The sequence below is a fragment of the Heloderma suspectum genome, chromosome 2 (genome assembly GCF_057233095.1).
Source record: "Heloderma suspectum isolate Gila_16-S chromosome 2, 16-S_ref, whole genome shotgun sequence".
Taxonomy (NCBI): Eukaryota; Metazoa; Chordata; class Lepidosauria; order Squamata; family Helodermatidae; genus Heloderma; species Heloderma suspectum.
The window spans coordinates 116,481,056-116,502,642 of NC_139459.1; the positions used below are offsets into that span (position 1 = coordinate 116,481,056).

General features: G+C 42.8%; 2 long non-coding RNA genes across 2 annotated transcripts; both read left to right on the forward strand.

Moving 5' to 3' along the window:
* The first annotated feature begins 92 nt into the window (after positions 1-92).
* Positions 93-14,073, forward strand: LOC146352656 (uncharacterized). Its single transcript, XR_014787809.1, has 3 exons — positions 93-134; positions 7,376-7,432; positions 13,435-14,073. It is a non-coding gene; the product is annotated as an uncharacterized LOC146352656 (long non-coding RNA).
* A 4,162-nt stretch (positions 14,074-18,235) lies between these two features.
* LOC146352657 (uncharacterized) lies at positions 18,236-20,669 on the forward strand. The gene is made up of 3 exons (XR_014787810.1): positions 18,236-18,328; positions 18,931-19,028; positions 20,404-20,669. It is a non-coding gene; the product is annotated as an uncharacterized LOC146352657 (long non-coding RNA).
* Positions 20,670-21,587: the final 918 nt, after the last annotated feature.

Genomic DNA, 21,587 nt, shown 5'->3' on the forward strand with positions numbered 1-21,587 from the left:
CCAGGTGCCTCCTCGGTGGCGACCCCCTGATTATGGAACAAACTCCCCAGTGAGACCTGCCTGGCACCAATGTTGTTATCTTTTCAGTGCCAGGTTAACACCTTCTTCTACTCTCAGGCATTTGGCAGCATATGGTAAGGTTTTTAATCAGGTCGGTCGTGGGATTTCTATTGTTGATTGCTAAAAGTGTGTGTGTGTGTGTGTGTCCATTTATACGTTTGTATATAAACAGTTTTTATATTATGTCCAATATTGCATTTCTAAGGTTTTAATCTTTGTAAATTGCCCAGAGAGCTTTGGCTATTGGTTGGCATAGAAATGTAATAAATGAAATGATTACATTGATTAGGATATTTGATATGAGATTATATGTCTTATTCCCTTTATTGAAAAAGAACGCAAGTGCTGGAATCATGTTAGAGCACCCATAGAAGAATCTTTCTTACAGAGTTACAATTTTAATTATGAATGAATTGGACTTCTATTTATTTTTGTTGTTGTTGTTTTAAAAAATAGCCATTAGTCTAAAATAAATTATACTAACCCCTGTAGCTAGCTTCGCTGGTATCAGACAAGTAATGATGACAGATAATGATGTCTCTAATGATTTAGAGAGGCAGCATCCTTTGACAAAAACTGAACTTAATTTTAACAAGTGGGACCTCAAACTAAGCATGTATGAGAATTTCAGCTCAGTTTGCAAATCATTTGTAAATGCCCAGTTCACGACAAAGAAGAGTGTATATTCTCTGAAAATGTTTGCAAATTCCTGAACTTGCATTTGTGTTTGTAAAATGTGCACTTCAAAAAATGCACACATTATGAAATACAGAAAATACACACTTAAAAAATGCACACTTTTAAAATTTTGCATTTTCACACTTTAGTCAATGGGGGGAAAGTGTGCACTTTTGAAAAAACGTGCACTTTCCCCATTTGAACAAACTTGGGCGGGGGGAGAGAAACAGGTCACAAAAGAGAATGGGAGCAAGCTGAACCAAGCTTTGAAGTGAAGTTCAGAGAATTTCAATGAGCTTGAGCATCCCTGGTTCTCCCATCCCTACCTGAAACAAAATATTATAGTACAGGATGCTCCTGTTCAGCCCTGCCTTCTTCCAGGATACTCCATTTCATTCCCCTCTCCCCTATGGTGTTCAGTCCCCACCCACCCCCTCCAACAATAATCAGTATTCCGTGCCCAGTCTGCACTGAGCTATATGGATCCCCAAGGATTCTTTCTCCTAAAGTTTTTTTGTACTTCTGCAAACTTGTGGGTTTTCCCAAGCACTCAGAGGACTGAAATCACAATTAGTGTGTATGATGATTGCCCTTCTAAGAGTTTTGTCCAATATGAGTTGCATTGTATATACTTTCAGCTTCGACATATCGATGTCACATCATGTTCTAATACGTCATACAATGCCTTTGTTTCTGTCTGAGAAATGAATCACTGGTCTGTATTTTAGAACGAAGACATTAAAGCTTACATATAGTTCCTCTGATATTTGCATCTTTTGTGGAATTCACTTCCTTTGCTAGCTGGACACTTTCAGTGATATAGCTGTATAATGTAAAGTTAATAGTTCGCTAAAGAACCATGGTAGCTCAGAAAAGAGGATAATTGTGGTAGGGCTTGAGCTGCGCACAAAAGCAGACAGAACAGTGCTGAGTAAGCGCTACTGATGCCAAGATGGAACAAAAATGAGGTTAAATGCTCCTGCTAAGTTTAAAGCTCCTGTCCCACTTCCATAACTCCCAATTAAATTTGCTTTATGCGGCAGACAGCAGAGGGGACAGGAAGTGTATTGGTTTTAACAAACTAGAAGGCAACCACTACACCGGGACCAATGTGAAGGAATGAGTTGTCCCCATTACACCATGCTGGAATCCCTACATGAGATCCTGTGAACATTTACCTCAGTACACTGGCTCATTGAGCAACAAGGCATGAGGTGAGGTAAAAGCTGTTATCATTAATTTAAATATTTAAATGAAATATTTTGTTGTTGTTCAGTCGTTAAGTCGTGTCCGACTCTTCATGACCCCATGGACCATAGCACGCCAGGCCTTACAAATGAAATATTACCAGGCTACAAATCTAGCCTCTGCCCATCAGCAGGCATGGGAGATCCACATAAAATGGACTTTGCCCACTGCTTGGCTAACTCCAACTTAAAGTCTGGTTGATGAAGCTGTGTTTGCTCACCTTCCAAAATCTTGAGGCCATTTCACAGATCATGCAGAGGGATGTGGGAATCAATGAAACTGACCTTCTCCTGCGCTTGAATTTTTTTTAAAATCTCAAGTTCTTTCCATCCTGAAGAACTTTGCAAATTTTGGTAAATTCTGATAATAAATTAAATTAAATTCTCACCCATTTGCACCAGCCAAATTCAATAGGTATAGCTATTCCCAGCATGGAAAGGACCATGATGTACCTGCCTGCCATGTAGCTGTTAAGGTGAGAAGCCTGTCAGATAAAAGAGGTGGCTACCCAAATTAGGCACCAACATGCTTGAATACACAGGAATTCAAACCCAGACTTTTAAGGCCAAAGCACACAAAGCCCTGGGCCTGGATGGATGCACTTGCCAATTTCGCTTTCTCCCACATTGTTTATTTTGTTTGTTTGTTTGTTTTAAAATCAAGGTTGTTTTGTCCTGAATATGGAGAACTTTGCAAATTTTGGTAAATTCTTATCAAAACTGAACTGAAACGAAATTCTCACCCATCCCTAGCAGAGATGGTGGACCCAGCATTGACAGTGAGTCAACAGGGTTCAACAGTTCACTGCAATCCAGCATAGCTACCTGATAGGACTGGCATTAGGTCAAAGAAAAACCAGCTTGGTCTGTTCTTCTGCCTCTTACTGCTGTTTGATGTATAGAAATCAGCTGGTGAGGCTTTTCATGGCTTGGACATAGGCATTATTACCTGTGAATGCCAGAACATTAAGCTGCTGCTAAATGCACAGCTTTGGATCACAGCTTTGTTGTGGCGAAGGGGCTTGCGTAACTCAGTGAAGCCATAAGCTATACCGTGCAGGGCCACCCAAGATGGACAGGTCATGGCGGAGAGTTCTGGTCCACTGGAGAAGGAAATGGCAACCCACTCCAGTATTCTTGCCAAGAAAACCCCGTGGAACATATCACAAGGCTAAAAGAGATGACGCCGGAAGATGAGCCCCTCAGGTCTGAAGGTGCCCAATATACTACTGGGGAAGAGCAGAGGGTATTTTCAAGTGGCACCAGAAAGAGTGAAGTGGCTGGGCCAAAGCCAAAAGGACACTCAGCTGTGGATGTGTCTGGTGGTGAAAAGAAAATCCGATGCTGTAAAGAACAATATTGTTTAGGAACCTGGAATGTAAGATGAATGAATCAAGGTAAGCTGGAGGTGGTCAAACATGAGATGGCAAGATTGAACATTGACATCTTGGGAATCAGCGAACTAAAATGGACAAGCATGGGTGAATTTAATTCAGGTGACCATCTTATCTACTACTGTGGGCAAGAATCCCTTAGAAGAAATGGAGTAGCACTCATAGTCAACAAAAGGGTGGGAAAAGCAGTACTGGGGTACAATCTCAAAATCAATAGAATGATCTCCGTACGAATCCAAGGCAAACCATTCAACATCACAGTAATTCAAGTCTATGCCCCAACCACTGAGGCCGAAGAAGCTGAGGTTGATCGGTTCTATGAAGACCTACAACACCTTCTAGAATTAACACCAAAAAAAAAGATGTCCTCTTAATCATAGGGGATTAGAATGCCAAAGTAGGAAGTCAAGAAATCACTGGGATAACAGGCAAGCATGGCCTTGGTGTACAAAATGAAGCAGGACAAAGGCTAATATAGTTTTGCCAAGAGAACACGCTGATCATAGTAAACACTATTGTCCAACAGCACAAGAGGCGACCCTACACATGGACATCACCAGATGGTTAATATCGAAATCAGATTGGTTATGTCCTTTGCAGCCAAAGATGGAGAAGCTCCATACAGTCAGTAAAAACAAGACCTGGAGCTGACTGTGGCTCAGATCATCAGCTTCTTGTTGCAAAATTTCAGCTTAAATTGAAGAACGTAGGGAAAATCACTAAACCATTCAGGTATGACCTAAATCCTATTCCTTATGAATATACAGTGGAGGTGAGGAATAGATTTCAGGGATTAGACCTGATAGACAGAGTGCCTGAGGAACTATGGACGGAGGTCCGTAACATTGTTCAGGAGGCAGCAACGAAATCCATCCCAAAGAAAAAGAAATGCAAGAAAGCAATGTGGCTGTCTGATGAGGCTTTACAAGTAGCTGAGGAAAGAAGGGAAGCGAAAAGCAAGGGAGAAAGGGGAAGATATATCCAACTGAATGCAGAGTTCCAGAGAATAGCAAGGAGAGACAAGAAGGCCTTCTTAAATGAACAATGCAAAGAAATCGAGGAAAACAACAGAATGGGAAAGACTAGAGATCTCTTCAAGAAAATCGGAGATCTCAAGGGAACGTTTTGTGCAAAGACGGGCATGATAAAGGACAAAGAAGGCAGGGACCTAACAGAAGCAGATGAGATTAAGAAGAGGTGGCAAGAATACACAGAAGAACTATACAGGAAAGATCTGAATGTCCCTGATAGCCATGATAGTGCGGTCACTGAACTTGAGCAGGACATCCTCGAGAGTGAAGTCAAGTGGGCCTTAGGAAGCATTAGTAACAACAAAGCTAGCGGAGATGACAGTATCCCAGCTGAGCTATTTAAAATCCTAAAAGATGATGCTGTTAAAGTGCTGCACTCAATATGCCAACACATTTGGAACACTCAACAATGGCCACAAGACTGGAAAAGGTCAGTTTACATTCCAATTGCAAAGAAGAGCAATGCCAAAGAGTGTTCAAACTACCATACAATTGCACTCATTTCACATGCCAGCAAGGTGATGCTCAAAATCCTACAAGCTAGGCTTCAGCAGTATGCGAACCAAGAACTACCGGAAGTACAAGCTGGGTTTCAAAGAGGCAGAGGAACTAGAGATCAAATCGCCAACATTCACTGGATCATGGAGAAAGCAAGAGAATTCCGGAAAAACGTCTATTTCTACTTCATTGACTATGCTAAACCTTTGATTGTGTGGATCACAACAAACTGTGGCAAATTCTTAAAAGTGATGGGAGTACCAGACCACCGTACCTGTCTCCTGAGAAACCTGTACGAGGGTCAAGAAGCAACAGTAAGAACCAGACATGGAACAACTGATTGGTTCAAAATTGGGAAAGGAGAACGACAAGGCTGCATATTGTCGCCCTGCTTATTTAACTTATATGCACAGTACATAATGAGAAACGCCAGGCTGGATGAATCACAAGTTGGAATTATTATTGCCGGGAGAATTATCAGCAACCTCAGATACGCAGATGATACCACCCTAATTGCAGAAAGCGAAGAGGATCTCAAGAGCCTCTTGTTGAGGGTGAAAGTGGAGAGTGCAAAAGCTGGTTTGAAACTCAACATTAAAAAAACGAAGATCATGGCATCTGGCCCCATCACTTCCTGGCATATAGAAGGGGAAGAAATGGAAGCAGTGACTAGGGATGGGGGGAGTTTCTCCCCGAAACTTCGGGGGGCTGAGTGCCAACGTATTCGGCCCCCCGAAGTAGTTTCGGGGAGAAATTCTCTGCCCCCCCCCCCCGGGATGGGACTTACCATTCCCGAATGTCCCTCCCGGCGGCGGGTCCTGGCGGCGGTTCGGCAGGTCTTCGACAGGGGCAGAGGCGGCAGCTGGTCTTTCGACCGGCTGCCACCACCACCATTCCAATAAAAGTAAAAAAAAAAAAAATGCCCCCGTGATAAGCTACGTGACGATTAACGTAGCCTATCATGGCTAGATTTGCAAATTCAGCCGTGATAGGCTACGTAAATCGTCACGTAGCCTATCACGGGTGACTTAAAAAAAAAAAAGCGCGTATGGCTAATGGCGGCCCCCATAGGGAGCCGCCATTCGCGTTCCTTATTTGGTTGCTGTAGTCTATGTAAAGATTACGTAGACTACGGCAAAAATAAGGGCAACGCTATTTGCGTTGCCCTTATTTTCACCGTAGTCTACATAAAGATTTACGTAGACTACAGCGACCAAATAAGGAACGCGAATGGCAGCTCCCTATGGGGGCCGCCATTTGCGTACGCGCTTTTTTTTTTTAAAAAAAGTCACCTGTGATAGGCTACGTGAAGATTAACGTAGCCTATCACGGCTGACTTTGCAGATCTAGCCGTGATAGGCTATGTTAATTGTCACGTAGCCTATCACGGGGGTGGGTTTTTTTTTAACTTTTTATTTCGCGGCCGGGCGAGGCGCCTCCTCCCCGGCCTGAATTTCAGCTGGGCGAGGAGGGAAGCCTCCCCCCCCGGCCTGAATTTTGGGGGGAGCAGCGAAGCGCCTCCCCCCACTGCAAAGCAAGCTGCGAGACCAGGTAAGTGGCTTTCGTGCACCCCTAGCAGTGACAGATTTTATTTTCTTGGGCTCCAAGATCACCGCAGACGGTGACTGTAGCCATGAAATTAAAAGACACTTGCTTCTTGGGAGGAAAGCTGTTGCAAACCTAGACAGCATAGTAAGAAGCAGAGACATCACCTTGCCGACAAGGTCCATCTAATCAAAGCTATGGTTTTCCCAGTAGTAATGTATGGCTGTGAGAGCTGGACTATAAGGAAGGCTGAGTGCCAAAGAATTGATGCTTTCAAACTGTGGTGCTGGAGAAGACTCTTACGTGTCCCCTGGACTGCAAGGAGGTCAAATCAGTCAGTCCTAAAGGAAATCAACCTTGAGTGCTCATTGGAAGGACAGATCCTGAAGCTGAATCTCAAATATTTTGGCCACCTAATGCAAAGAGAAAACCCACTGGAAAAGACCCTGATGCTGGGAAGGACTGAAGGCAAAAGGAGAAGGGGATGGCAGAGGATGAGGTGGCTAGATAGCATCACCAATGCAATGAATATGAACTTGAGCACACTCTGGGAGAGAGCGGAGGACAGGAAGGCCTGGTGTGCTATGGTCCATGGGGTCATGAAGAGTCAGACACGACCGAACGACTGAACAACAACAAATGCACAGCTACAGGGCCAGCTGAAAAGTTGGCAAGCTTAGTAACTCTATCCCTGTGATAAATGTGTTCAAAACTATATGTTTGTTGCCTCCCTTCACACTTTACACATTTGGTTGCATGTTTAAAATGCCTTAGGTGTATTTTAAAATGTAACGTGGTCCTTTCATAGCCTTAATTGCTGGCTATTCTGGGCTGATATTTGCATTTGATTCTCCGTTAGAAGGAATGTTCATGGTTGAATAGAAGTACTGTGTAAAATGATGCACAATCTTCTTCTTTCCAGATCACAAAATCTGCTGAAACCTGAAGATAAAAGTTTTCATTTTTCTATGCTGATATGGTAGGTTTTTCTTCTTCTTTTATGTTTCTGTGATTTATAAGAGCATTAGTGATCCCAGGGTCAGGTGTTTCCTGAAGCTAATGGCTGCAGAGGTTAACAGCCCTCCGTGTTATCTCAGACCTTCAACTTCAGCCAGCCAGTCATTAGCTGCCAGGAAATGCCTGACTCAGAGGTCATTATTGTTTAAATATTGCCTCTAAAAGCTTTTTATTACTCGCAATACATTTTGCTTTTGTGCTGTATTAGCAAGCCTAAGTATTAATACAATTAGCAATAACAACAAATCAGGGAAACGATAGGAGCTCTGTGGGCCATGGACAGGTCTGAGAGAACACGTTTGCTTTCCTCATACCCACACCAGAGATGGACTTATTGAAACCACCTCAAGGTCTGGTGAATGACAAAAGTGCTTTCCGAGAAGGGCCATGTCTCACTGACAGAAAATGACAGAGAGATGGACACTCAGTCTGCTTCTCAAAGCAATTGCTGGGAACATGTGTGGGGAGATGCTGTTGTGCTCATGCCCTGTTGGTGGGCTTCCCATGGGCATCTGGTTGGCTGCTGTGGGAACAGAATGTTAAACAAGATAGGTTTTTGGCCTGATCCAACAATGCTCTTCTTACATTCTCATGTTCTTAAACTCAAGGTTACAATAGTCCAAATGGGACCTATGTAAGGCTGCCTTTGAAAACTGTTCAGAAACTTCAACTGGTCCAGAACACTGTGGCCAAACTGTTGACTGGGGCTGATTACAGGGAGCACGTGACTCCCTTGTTGCAAGAGCTTTACCGGCTGCCGGTCTGTTTCCAGGCACTATTCAAAGTGCTGGTTATGACCTACTGTATAAAGCCCTATACAGCTTGGAACCAGGCTACCTGACAGACTGTCTTCTCCCATTTGAGCCTGCTGGAGTATGAAGATCTTCATGGGAGGCCCTTCCTTCAGTACCACTTCCTTCAGAGGTACATTTGGTGGAAACACAAGAGAGGGCCTTCTCAGTGGCTGCTCCCAAGTTTTAGAATTCCCTGCTATTGGAGGATAGGCTGACTCCCTCTCAGCTGTTTTTCCCACTGGCAGGCAAAGATGTATTTCTTCAAGCAGGCCTTTAGTGCATAGGCTGGTCTATTGGGTTGGGTGCTGTTTTATTCTTTTATTGTTGTGTTTTTGGAGTATTTGCTTTCTGATAGTTTAAACAAAGTTTCATTTTACATTTTAGCTGGTATTATTGTCAGCTGCCTTGAGCACCATTTCCTTGGTTGAAAGGTAGCGTTATAAATCAAATCAATAAATATATTTTTAAAAATGTTATGAGGCATGTACAGTTGCCACTGAGAGCAGCACCTGCAGATCTGTTCCCTGTATCTGCCTGGTAATGTCTAGCAAAAGAAGACGTGTTTGTGTAACACATGTCTCCATGTAACACATGCTCCATGTTTTCCCATCCCCCTTCACTGGCTGCTGCTTGTGGGCTTTGGAGGAAACATTAGACCTTATGCCACATACTACTGGATATTGTTGACAGGGTGCAGGGAAGAGATCTGGCATTGTTGCTCTTGGGGGCACTCATATGTCCCTTGCAATGTCTACTTTGACAGAACAACTCCACCCAGTGAAGGTTTTAAGGATATTGAGACAAAAAGAGAATCCAGGCATTAGGAGGCCCACTGGGCACTCAGAAAATGGAGGCCTCTCCTCTATTAGGCTATGTCCATCCTGGCATGATGCCATTATGATCCTCAACACATTAGCCCAGATCGCATGTCAAAACAAACCAGGGTTGTTGTTTTTTTTTTAAAGGTTCTGCCTATTACAAGAAGGGTGGCATGGTCTGGTGTGTTTCTGTGCTTCTTGAACACCAAAGCAAGGATTTCCCCAACATCAGAGCCCTCATTTTGGCTCTGTGTAGCCACTGAATAGGTTTCTGCAGTGGCTCCCTCTATGAGGTCAGAACTAGACTCATATAAAGGGGGAAATGAGTGTTTTAGGGGCATACCAGTGGGTGGGGAGGGAGTAGCCAAGGATCAGAGGGATCCTAAGCCCTCCTAGCTCCTCACCATGTCCCTGGGAATCATTTAGATACATGTCTAAATGTTTCCCTCCCATTGTCAACATGGATGGAAGAAAAATACTGTAAGCCCCCCGCCCCCGACTTCCACTCTGTTGGCAAGAGCTGACAGGGTATAGGTGCCAAATTTCCAGAGTCTGAGCCTAGCAGTTGCAGGCTCAAGGGTCCAGGAGTACCAAGGTGGTCAGCACAAACAAGGTTCAGGCAAAAGGTAAGGTCTCAACAGTCCAGGTAACAAGCAACCAGATCCCAAGGCAACACAGCAGACACAAAGCAGGCAGAAGTTCAGTCCAGAAGTACTCATGCCACGAATTAGTCAAGGAAACAATCCAGAGGCAAGGGAAGCTGGATTCAGGAAGGTCTGATCAACATTGTTTCCAGAAACTCTTTCAGCTTTACCCTACTGTTTTTATGCAGAGGCTGTCAGAGCCACACCCAAGCCTTAGCTATGAGCTGTTAGTGACTGCAACAGTCCTACTTGAGAGCAAGCCTCCTACATGTGAGTAGAGACTTGCTCACAAGGAGGCCTCTGGCTCAGTCTAGCACTCCTTCTGAGTTCTTGCCTTTCAGTAGTTGTCTTTCCTGAGGGCATGGAGGTTTCTCTGCCTCCACCTCTGAAGCAGAGCCCTTGCCCTCCATGTCTGCTCCACCTCAGTAGACCAGGGCTCCTCATGATCTACTGGCAAATCCTGTGCATTATTGGTGGTTGGTGGTTCCTGGTCCTCCAGCTCCTCCTCTTCCAAGGAGTATTCCAGTGGGGGCATGCCAATAGGATAGAATGGTGCACTCCAATTTTGGAGCTCTCTGATCTCAGAGTGCTTTGTTGAGAGCGTAAGATCGTTCTCTAATTCACAGAAATAAACTCCCATTCTGCATTTCATTTCTCCCATCTCCCAAGTGCTCCTGCGAGGATAGGCCATCAACCTCCATTAAGTTTCGAGAATTAGTAGTTGGATGGAGAGGTTAAGAAGTTACTAGAAAAGGCTTGAATTGCAGCTCAGGTTACCAGCCTTTTCCTTGGTCTCACCACTGATCAGTTTTTACTTGTGGGGAACACAAGTGAAATCAAGGAAGCTCATTACACCTGCAAATGTAAAGCTTTGATGGGCGAGTGATCCTATTATTCAAACTTATTTTCATATGTTGATAGCTTTTTAACATGTTCTGCACTCCTGAGTAAGATTTGCGATGGAAATGGGCATTTATTTCGACAGGCCTCCTGTTTTACTGTTATTGCATTCTACAGCTTTATCCATATTAACTATGTAGCTATGTTGTACATGGTGTTAAATTTATAATTAACCAATGCCTATGACCTCTATATGCCTCATATGTTGAGTGTGATCAGTGGTACATATGCTCCATATAACTTATGTGGGCATATATAGCATAATGTCTTATTGATCTTCATGACAACTTGTCTTGTTGTTCAAGTTATAACACATAAAGGGTTTTCATTACCCTCTTTTCTTCAAGAGTACTAAATGTGGCCCATGCACAAAAGTTGTTCTAATAACCAGTCACATTTCTTTTCCTTTCGTCTTAACAACTGAAACAAATTAGGCTTTTAAAAGGACAGCTCTCACAATAAATGACTGTTGAGCAGTATGCTCTCTGGGATTTGATAAGCCAAGAGAAGGTAATAAACTCAGCAATGTTTAGCATTTAAACCAGATAAGATAAATGTAATTTGTCACTCTTAAAATGCAAGCACTTAACCAAGATGTGGCAATAATTATTAATTATTATTAACCTGATATATGGTTGAAGTTAGAAGCAAGCCATTAGTTGAATGATATGGGGCACTGAAGGACACACTTTCATCAGCGCTCTGAAGTGTATAAATGGCCAAATCTAATGGCCCACAGTGCAAGGGGAAAAAACAGATCGGATTTAGTTCAACAGTCCTTGTGCTGCTGCAGTGACATGAGTCATGGTGTTCCACCAGTACAACACACACTCAGAATGTCATGGTATTGCTGCAACGGACCCCATGTTCTGCCATGCTGATGGGTTTCTAGCGGGCTGTACAGTTTAAAAGCAGGCCCAGAAAGTGTAGCTCAGTGGCTTAAGGTGCAATCCTGTGCATGTTAGGCAGAGAAAAGTCCTACAACTCCCAGTATGCCCCAGCCAGCAGTTGTAGGACATGTTTTATGTTTTAGGGTGCAATCCTATGCATGTTTAGACAGAGAAAAGGCCTACAACTCCCAGCATGCTGGCTCAGACATGCTGGGAGTTGTAGGCCTTTGCTCTGTCTAAATATGCATAGGATTGCGCCCTAAACAAGAATAGGATTGCACCCTTAGTTTTTATGCTCATTTCTTACCTTTGCCATGGTTCTAATTCTCCATTCCAACATACTTATAGCAGCCTGGGGTCTGTACATCTTCTTAAAGGATTAGCCAAATTCAGCAAGGAGAGGTCCATCTGTTGCTATTACCCATGACAGATAAATGATCCTTCCTCTGGATGCTAGTTGCTGGGGACAAAGAATAGGGCATTATCTTTATGGCCTGGTTATGAATGCCCAGAGTTATTTTGCTGACCACTATCCAAGGTGCTGATCCCATTGTGGGGATAGGGTTCAGCGCCTTGTATAACTCCTTTAGAGTTCTGGCTTGTTCTGACTAAAACCCGGAATGCAATCACAGGCCCACCGAAATTGGAGCCACCAGCCTCGACTGGAACTGGCACAATCTTTCTTATACCATTTCATCCGCATCATAGAAGTTCTCAAGTTTCCAGAGGCTGAGCTAGAAAGTGGAGACTGGGTTCTCCTAATTGACAACAGTCTCCTTGCCTTTAAACCTCACAGTGAAATCATCTTTCTATGAGAGTACTGGAATGTCTACCAAAATCCAGAATGATAATTGTGAAAGTCCCACAACAAAAACAGCAGAGTCTTGTGGCACCTTAAGTTATTGTGCTTGCGAGGACTAGAGCTCACTTCATCAGACACATGGAGCATCATCCTCAGCTGGCAGATATAGCATATAAATGTACATGGTTATTAAGAAAAATAATGTAAACTGTGAGGCCAAAAGGCTATGAAATGTAAGAGACTGTGGCAGGTCTGCAGAGCCCAAATGTATACAAGGTAAGAAGAGATGTTATGAACTGATCACTGCAATTCTCTTTCTCTCTCTCTCTCTCTCTCTCTCTCTCTCTCTCTGTGTGTGTTTAAAAATATGCCAGCTGAGAATGACACTTTATGTATCTGATGAAGTGGGCTCTAGTGCAGAAAAGCTGATAGCATGATCAATTTGTTGTCTTTTAAGTGCCACAAGCCTCTTACCGTTTTTATTGGACATGACTTATTGGTCAGCTGGCTTCCATTTTAAAATTGTCCATAACTCCATTTTGGAATCATATCTGCTGCCATGGCAACAAGAGCCTAGCTCTCCCCCTCTTACTTCATCCATCCTTAGTAGTTGTCTGTCCATGTTGAGTGTTATCCAAATGGTCCAGGAGAATTTCGTAGTACCTGTAAGAATAACCCATCGGATGTCAAGTACCCACAATATCATTCCTGGTTCTGCCTAATCACTCAACAAATAAGGCAGTGATGGGGACACATCTGGGGCCCTCCAAGTGTTGTCAGACTGTATCTCCCATTAGCCCTCACTATTGGCTATGCTGGCTAGGAGTTTTGGGATTTGCAGTCCAACAACACCTGGAGGGCCACATGTTCTTTTCCATTAAGGCATTTTTAGTTAAAATCACCCTTCATTAGCCCAGAAACCATATAAGCATAGGTCTCCCTGGTTTTCCTTTCACAAGCTTGCCTCTTAAGATACCAGTTGGTCCATGTCCAGGGGAGGTGGCTAGGAGGTGGACACTTTCTGCCCAATCCCGCATGTTTTTCCTATTAACCAATAGAATTCTAGCCCTTCCAGAAGTTCAGCTGTTCCTCTTCCCACTCTGTTTTTGATGCTAGCAAAAGGACGTTTACAACTGGAGCTGCTCAGGGCCAGCAGGAGAAAGCCCAGAGAATATGTGCCCACTGCCATACTGGAACCAGACAAACTATCTGAACAAAGACATTTAGAAATGAGGTACCAAAAACATGCATGTGCATTTCCCCCTTTACCACTGTGGGACAAAGAAAGTCCACTTTTCAACCTGGTTTTTAAATACCCATTTTCCTTTCATGTCAGCAGAATGCCACATAATTCTCATTTCCAAGCAATAAACCTGCTTTTCTATTTTGCTCTCTTACTCGGCTCATGGATTTAAACCCTCCATACCTCCACACATTCTAGCCCAGACTTCCCCAACCTGGTGCCCTCTGCAGTGTTTGGGATTTGGACTCTCATCAGCCCCAGCCAGGCTGATGGTCAGGAATGCTGGGAGTTGTAGTCCAACTCATTTGGAGGTCACCAGGTTGGGGAAGGCTACTCTAGCTCTATGCAACATACTCACACAAGGGCTGCAAGTTTGTGTGTGGTGTGTGTGTGTGTGCGCGCACATGCAAGCCCCATATCCACACACCTGGCTCCTATTAATGCATTTGCAGCTTTTGTACTATGATCTGAAGTGGAGTTGTGTGAATAGGTTTGGCTTATAAATTTTGATTTTAAGATGTGTCTTTCAATCTCTATTTTGTTATTATTACTTGCCTTAAGCACCATTTTTGGCAGAAAGGTGGGATATAAATGTAATAAATACATTTCCCTGCAATCAGGAAACCTGAAAATCATCTCTGCTGTGCTCCCTATTATGAGGTAGTTTGAGTTTGTTTGTTTTAATTATGAGAATCGAGGCACTTTCAAATGCATAACAGTGCAGTATTATATGGTCTGTTCAGAAGAGATGTCCCATAGGCATCTGCAGGAATTTTTCAGGGGGTGGGGAGGTGTGGTTGCAAAGCTGCACAGTGGTGTGTAATTGTAATTTGCATAGTGTGCACCACTACAATACACCTGTGCATTTTCCTTGTGTGTCTGCATGTGCTTTGTTGTTTAGAGTCACATTACATGACATTTAGGAGCCTGCAGAGGGTGGCGGAAAATCCTGGGAATTTGACAGCACTAATGCAGAAGAGTATTATGATCAAGCCTAACACAACAGACATTGTGATGAATGCCAACAAAACTTTATTTGGAGTGAGGATTTTTTTTTATAGCTAAGAATGAGATGAAAAACACAGATGCAGAAATACAGAACAGCAGCCTTAAGAATGTCATACTGGCTATTTTATGGCACCACTGCCCTTATAATCAGCTTTTCTACATGAGGCTTTTAACCCACCACTTTTCCGAGGCTTCTGTTTCTGGATTCTTTGTGGGATTAAGAACAGCTCCTTTATGCATGTTTTTTCCCAGGGTTTTTCTTTCTCTGCCTTTTTATATGTTTCATTACACAACCACTAAGTGGTGCTGTGTCATAGGAGAATTGTGCAGATCATACACCAGGGTTTCATGCTGCTATTCACAGAAATACCAGACTTCCTTCATTAGAAAAAAATGCTATAATGTTGCAAAGCATGGGAGAAGCCCTGGAGAATGGTGACCTGAAAACTACCATGAGTGAGGAAACATGAGCGCACAATAAATGCTTTGAGTCGAAAGGCTCCATAACATTGACAGCTTCATATGAATTGCCTTACAGTGATTTCCTTCACCTTGGAAACTTTGGTGAACACTCTGTAGAGAGTAGCAGTGGAGTCTGTGGGGAGTTGTCTTTGGGAGGAGGTGGGAGAGAAATAGGTATACTTGATAAGGGTTTAGGTTTCTAGAGGAGATTAGACTACTCTTTACTTTTCACATTGTTATATGCCACTTTTTACATCAGCTAACATAAAACAACTTTTGCATGGCTTGAATTTTGAAGTACAGGAATGTTCTTTTGGAACTGCATTTTTTTCTTGGACTGAACATTTTGTATATGGTTGCACATTTAAAAAGAACAAGAAAAAAACCCCTGATAGCATCAGAGAAGAGGTCTACCATTTCTGGTTGATCTGGTGATGGAGCAGTGACAAGGCCTGAGGACCATGTCTTCTAAGATAGGTAGACCTGATATCTGAGACATTTGAATACCAGGTCTACCTCTTTGTTGTTTCTCATTGAGTAGACCTGGTGTCTGGACAGTAACTGTCCACCCACTCCTGAAACCTTCCATTCTTTTCCTGGCTCCCTTCAGCCCTGTAACGACCCTTGGGCCAAAGGCCATTGCAGGAGTGAAAGACATGGTTAATATTGGGGGTGAGGGTGACATGCTGAGCTTGCAGTCCTTACTCTTAGACTCTGCTCTCTAGGCAACATATAATAAAGTCAGGTACAGGGTTCTTTATTACTACAATACTTGAGAAAACACTAACTTCCAAGGAGCCACACTGCCTCTCCTCCAAGGTCTGCAATAATAGAGGGAGAGGCCTCTCCCAGATCTCTCGAAAGAACAGAAAACTTGCAAAGAACTAAAACACATGCATCACAACAACCCCCTCTATCCCTATGACTTCCCACTAGGGAAGCCCTCCCCCCCGCCCGGCTTTAAAATGAATGAGGAAGCTCCTTCTCAGGTGGGTGTGTCAATTGTTGCTATTACTTCATTCACTGGCTACAAACAGTCAAAGGCAGGAGCAGGCTTTTTTGTTTTTTTGCTTACGTATCGGTATCTTGTGTTCTACAAGAGCTAAAGACAAACAAGGAAGCTGGGAATCTGGGTATTATGATGCATCGGTGTGTAGGGGGGGGACTCCACTAAAGACACCCATCATAAGTTCAACTAAATTCAATGGGGCTTAGTCCCAGGTGAGTGTGTACAGGTATGCAACCTAAATGAAAACTAGACAATTCCTAACTTGGGAAAAAAAATAATGGATTGTTAAGTACCTTTTTGGAATGGTGGCAATCTCAGGTGGGGGATTTATTTGCTCTTTAACTGGGAACCAACTGAGATTGCAAAGCAAAAAGGTTTAACTTAGAAAATGTCATTTTGGTTTGGGGTTTAAAAAAAACTTAAGTTAACAGGGATGGAAGAAAAGGCTATTGTGTAATTCTCCAAAATGGTAGTGGTCCTTGGAGCATCTCTGCTTTTAATCTTCAGGTAGCTTAAAAAAAATAAAATAAGAAAGGGTTTAAGAAGCATGGGAAATTTCTTAGAAAAAGGGAAAGCCTATAGTACTTTCATTATCTAAAACACAGTAAATGGTTTAATTTGTATTTTGAAAGCTTCATACAGTACACTCGGCAGTGGCTAGCATTTGAATTCCAGCCATCTTTGCATATCAGCCTTTGAAGCCCTGAGAGCTTTTACCATTTGTTCTGATTAGGTCTGTCTTCAGTAGATAAGTCTCTCAGGTAATTTGAAGCACAAGCTCAAAATGAAGTCCATTTGATGGTCTGAACCTAGGAAATGTCTCTTACTCAGTTAATTAAATCCTGTTCTTTTTAAATTCCTGCTTGTGTTCTGTTTTGTGTGCCATTCTCTCAGATATGTGAACCCCAGTGCACTTACTGTGGAATCTTTTTCTTCCCCTTTCCACTGTGCTTGTAAAGAGTTGCTTCCTATGTAAGTAGCTGTACTTTTTTTTTTTTTAATCATGTGCTACATCATGGCTTGCTTGCTTTGTCCACATTTTACGAACAGGTACACACACTCCCACCAGATCATTTTAACTCTATATTACATTTGCTGTATGGTTTAGAGCTGATCCGACTTTTTTCTTTTTCTTTTTTTAGGATTACTCTAATGCATTTCATTTCCCAGTATGCCTTGGATTATTTAAAACTAGAAACAAGCACATGATGATACATAGATGAAGGAAGTCTTATGGTCAGGTTCTTCCTTTCTGCATGCAGAATCACCCCACTCCATATTTCTTTAAATATTACATTTGAAGTTGGGTATTGTGAAGATTATTTCACATTTTTACTTCTAGCATTCCTGTCCAACCCCCATTGTGCCTTCAGCTACTGGAGCTGAATGCAAATACATTCTAAAAGCACTGTCTTCTTAAAACGCATACCTTAAATATATGGTTACTGGATTAATACCTATGTTTAAGATCATTAGCTCACGCAAATGCTGAGCAATAAAGCCAAATGTTTTCCTGCCACATTTCCCATCTTAAAGAAACTCTTCCCTCTTGGAGCTTGGTTGGCCAGTGATGTACCTGTTCAGTTTCATTTAGAAGGTTAGAATTCCTCCTCAGCATAATTATCCAGAAACATCAATTTTGAAAGGCACAGCTCTTATTTTGGTATATATGTTTGAGATTCCTGTTCATCAGATCCATCATGCAAAAAAGTAAAACAACAATGCAGTGTGCCAATAGTGTATTTTGTTTATCTAGCAATAAACCTGTGCACCAGGCACAGTGGTCAGGATGGTCCGATCTTGGCATTTACCAGTAGCAGATAAACACTGTTAAATCAACTGCCAGGAGATGCTGGAATTCGGCAAGGGAGTGCCTAAAGTCAGTTTAGACTAGGGATGTACAGACTATGTAAAATCCATTCTGTTTGTGTTTTGCAGATTGTCAGGTCCCTTTCATTCCGTCATCCGCCCATCAATGGAATCAGATTTTTTTGTTTCCAAATTTGTGCAAATTTGCGTGTGTGAAAATACGCAACCCCCCCCCCCCATGCACATTTTCACTCTTTAGTCTATGGGGGAAATGCACTTTTTTTTGCCTTAAAAAAATATTTTTGCATATTTTTCCAAGACAACAGTTGCACAACATCTGGGAAAGTTAGAAAACTCGTCTGCGGAATCCACCTGACAGTGGGAAAGCTGGGCTACTGTGGAATCCTCAGGTTGGATTAATGAAAATCCAAACTCATTTGGTTCCATTGCAGATTTCTCTGAAATCCTTAGTTTATCTGGTAAGTAGCATTCGGAGAGGTTTTCCCACATCCTGCCCCAATGGACAGCTGACTAGGGCTTCTGCTTCATAGAACTTAAACATGTAGTCACAGCAGAAACTACTCAGCCTTGATCATCTTGGGCCATGTGATAGTCCAATCCATCACTCCATCCCAGTATCTGCATAACAACCAAAGAAGTGATGGTTGTGTGAATTAGCAAAACTTGAGTTCATCAAGGTTCTCCAAATTCCACCTTGAAGCTCATTTCAACAAATGCCTATATCAATTTTTTCCTTTTCACAAGGACATTTGTGCATATTTTCATGTGCATTTTCCAAATTTATGCATCTTGTGTGCATTTTTGGAAGGTATGTATTTTTCTCCCATTGATTAAAGCATGTTTATTTTTTTTCCAAAGTATGATTTTTTTTATGTGCGTTTTCAGATGCGTACATTTTTCAAACACATTTTTTTTGTTCCACAAATTGCGTCACAAACTCAGAAATGTACAGAGTTCAATCGCAGATTGCATTTGGGCCTGCATTTGTTTCTGGGAGATGCAAACTTGGTAAATTCTGGTAAAAAAAATGAACTGAACTGAATTTCTCATGCATCCTTAGAAGAAACATATGAAGATGACAACAGAGATGCTATCATGTCCACTGATGAAAGATTTCACACACTGGAAGAGAAAAGTAGTGAAGAGTGTGAGTAGATGGTAAGTAAAAAACTTAAGTCAAGCTCAGGGAGGGTCACTGTCGAAAACACAAATAAGCTTGACTAGGCCTAGAAGAGCAGGACTGCAGCAGGACACACTAGGATACCATGAGATTGCCTTAAGTGTGCTTTCTAAAATTAAGCCACCATGTTGGATGCATCCACTACTCTATGCCAATCTGAACAGGGAGGCCACGTACAGAACTGATCTCCCCACTCACTCTCTACTCTCTGCCAACATATGGGTAGCATCCTTAGGAAGGTAGCAACGATGCTTGGGGATTCTGTGATGTTGTAGCCTAGGCTACAGCAAACATGTGTAGGGGAATCTCTAGAAGCATCGGCCAGGAAGCACAGTCTTGCTTATGCCCACTGAGGATGGAGCTGCCAGTATTAATGGGGATATCTCAGAGGTGCAAGAAGGATAGCCATGGTTATCAACTATTCTGGGAACAGATTAAGGGGAGAAAGTATATCTTTCTGAGTGTAAGACAGGGGTGTTGAACCTCTTTCAGCCTGAGGGCTGAATTCCATTCAAGTTCTCGGGGGCTGCATTCTAGTGGTGGGCAGGGCCAAAAGCAAATGGGACTGGTGCCCAAATGCCAAAAATGCAGGCATAGTTTAGCTCAAGGTTCTTACTGCCAGTAACAAAGCCTCAGGAGAGGCATTTCAACTTTTTAGAATGGGGAAAATCTGTACAAAACCTGGGAAACCACCGAACAATCTGTGTCTGGAGGGAGGTGTATGGCCCTCTGGGGAACCCAGGTGGGCTGGATTTGACCCCCAGGTGTAAGGACAAGCAAAGAGACCATGGACTCAGTTGTCTCAAATAGTTCAGGTCAAATGGACAGTGAATTTAAAAATGCTCTTGGGAGCGAAAAGAGTTTAGAAATCTTAAAAAAACAAACAGGCACAAGAGCAAGGAACCTTTTTTGAAGAAGCCCCCAAAGAACAAGCCTTTGGGGAGAATGGTCTGTTATACAGGAAATGGCTGCCACCAAATAGAGGGCAAAACTGTGAGGTGGAAAAGCAGTTGATTGTTCCTCAGTCATACTGACAACAGTTGTTAAAAGTAGCTCATGGTGTACCCATAGCTGGTCATATGGGCACTGAAGAAAAAAAAAATAAATGGTTGGCTGTCAATTTCTATAGGCCTAATATGTCAAAAGAAGTTACTGAATATTGTAAGTCCTATGAAGTGTTTCAAAAGGTTGGGAAAGAAGGTGAGAAGACTAAAGCTCCTGTACAGCCAATGCCCTTAATAGGGAAAGCCTTTTATAGGGTAGCTGTGGATATTATAGGACCGTTTCTCAAACCTGCACCGTTTGTGAATACATATCTTTTGATGGTGGTTGATTTTGCAACATGTTTTCCAGATGCAGAAGCTTTTAGGAATATAGATGCCATATCAGTAGCACAAAAGTTTGACTCCCTGGGCCTGAGGTAAGGAGGAAAGTTCAGTGGAGTGGGAATGAAGAGGAGTGCAGCATCAGGACATTTTTCAGGAGTGATGATGTCACCTCCTGGAGCACCAGGACCTCTGGTGGACCTCTCCTTGTGCTTGCAAATGAGTAAGATGATGTTAGGGATGGACGGGCGCCCCCCCCAGTCCAGGTTCTCCAGGCACCCGCCCAGCCCCTGCCTTCACTCGCTGGCCCCCCAGGCTGCACTCGAGCCCCCCCCCACACACTCGGTAAGGAGCCTGCAACTTACCTGGACCCATCTACCTCTGTCCTGATTGCCGTGTTTTTTAAAAAAATGGTGATCAGCAGCCCATGCCCATAGATTTATATGCAAAATAACACCATGAATATAGAGTATATGGGCAATCCATAGTATTTTTTGTGTATAAGTCTATGTGCCCACATAGACTTATACTCAAAAAGTGCTGTGAATCGCCCATGTACTCTAGATTCATGGCACTATTTTGCATATAAGTCTATGGGTACGGGCTGCCGATAGCCATGTATTTTAAACACATGGAGATTGGGACATAGGCAGATGGGCCTGGGTAAGTTACAGGCTGCTTACCCAATGCGGGAGGGCGGTCCAGGGACTGGCGAGGGGGGGAGGGCTCAGCAGGCACAGGTCAGGGGGTGCAGGCACCAGCGGTCCAACAGATTTGCGGACCTAAATGAGTGCTCATTCCATCCCTAGGTGATAATGAGGCTTGCAAGTTTCACTACTGAGTGTGCTAGATCAGAACAGAGGAAGTCAGAAAATGAGGACAATAATCACATACAGGCTGGATATGTCTTTCTTTCTCCTTGACAGGGTCCCTACTTCAACTTAGCAGTTTGAATGGTAACACTTCTTATAATTGTTGGCATTTATTTTATTATTTTTATTATTTTATTTATTTCATTTCTATACCGCCCAATAGCCGAAGCTCTCTGGGCGGTTCACAAAAAGTAAAACCAAACAACACACAATAAAACAATTTAAAATATATAGAACATTAAAACCACAATATAACAATACAACCACAATAAAACCTAATTTCTAATTACTAGCTAAAGTTCCATTTCAGCTGGATGAAGATCTTTTGTCAGAAGTCAGT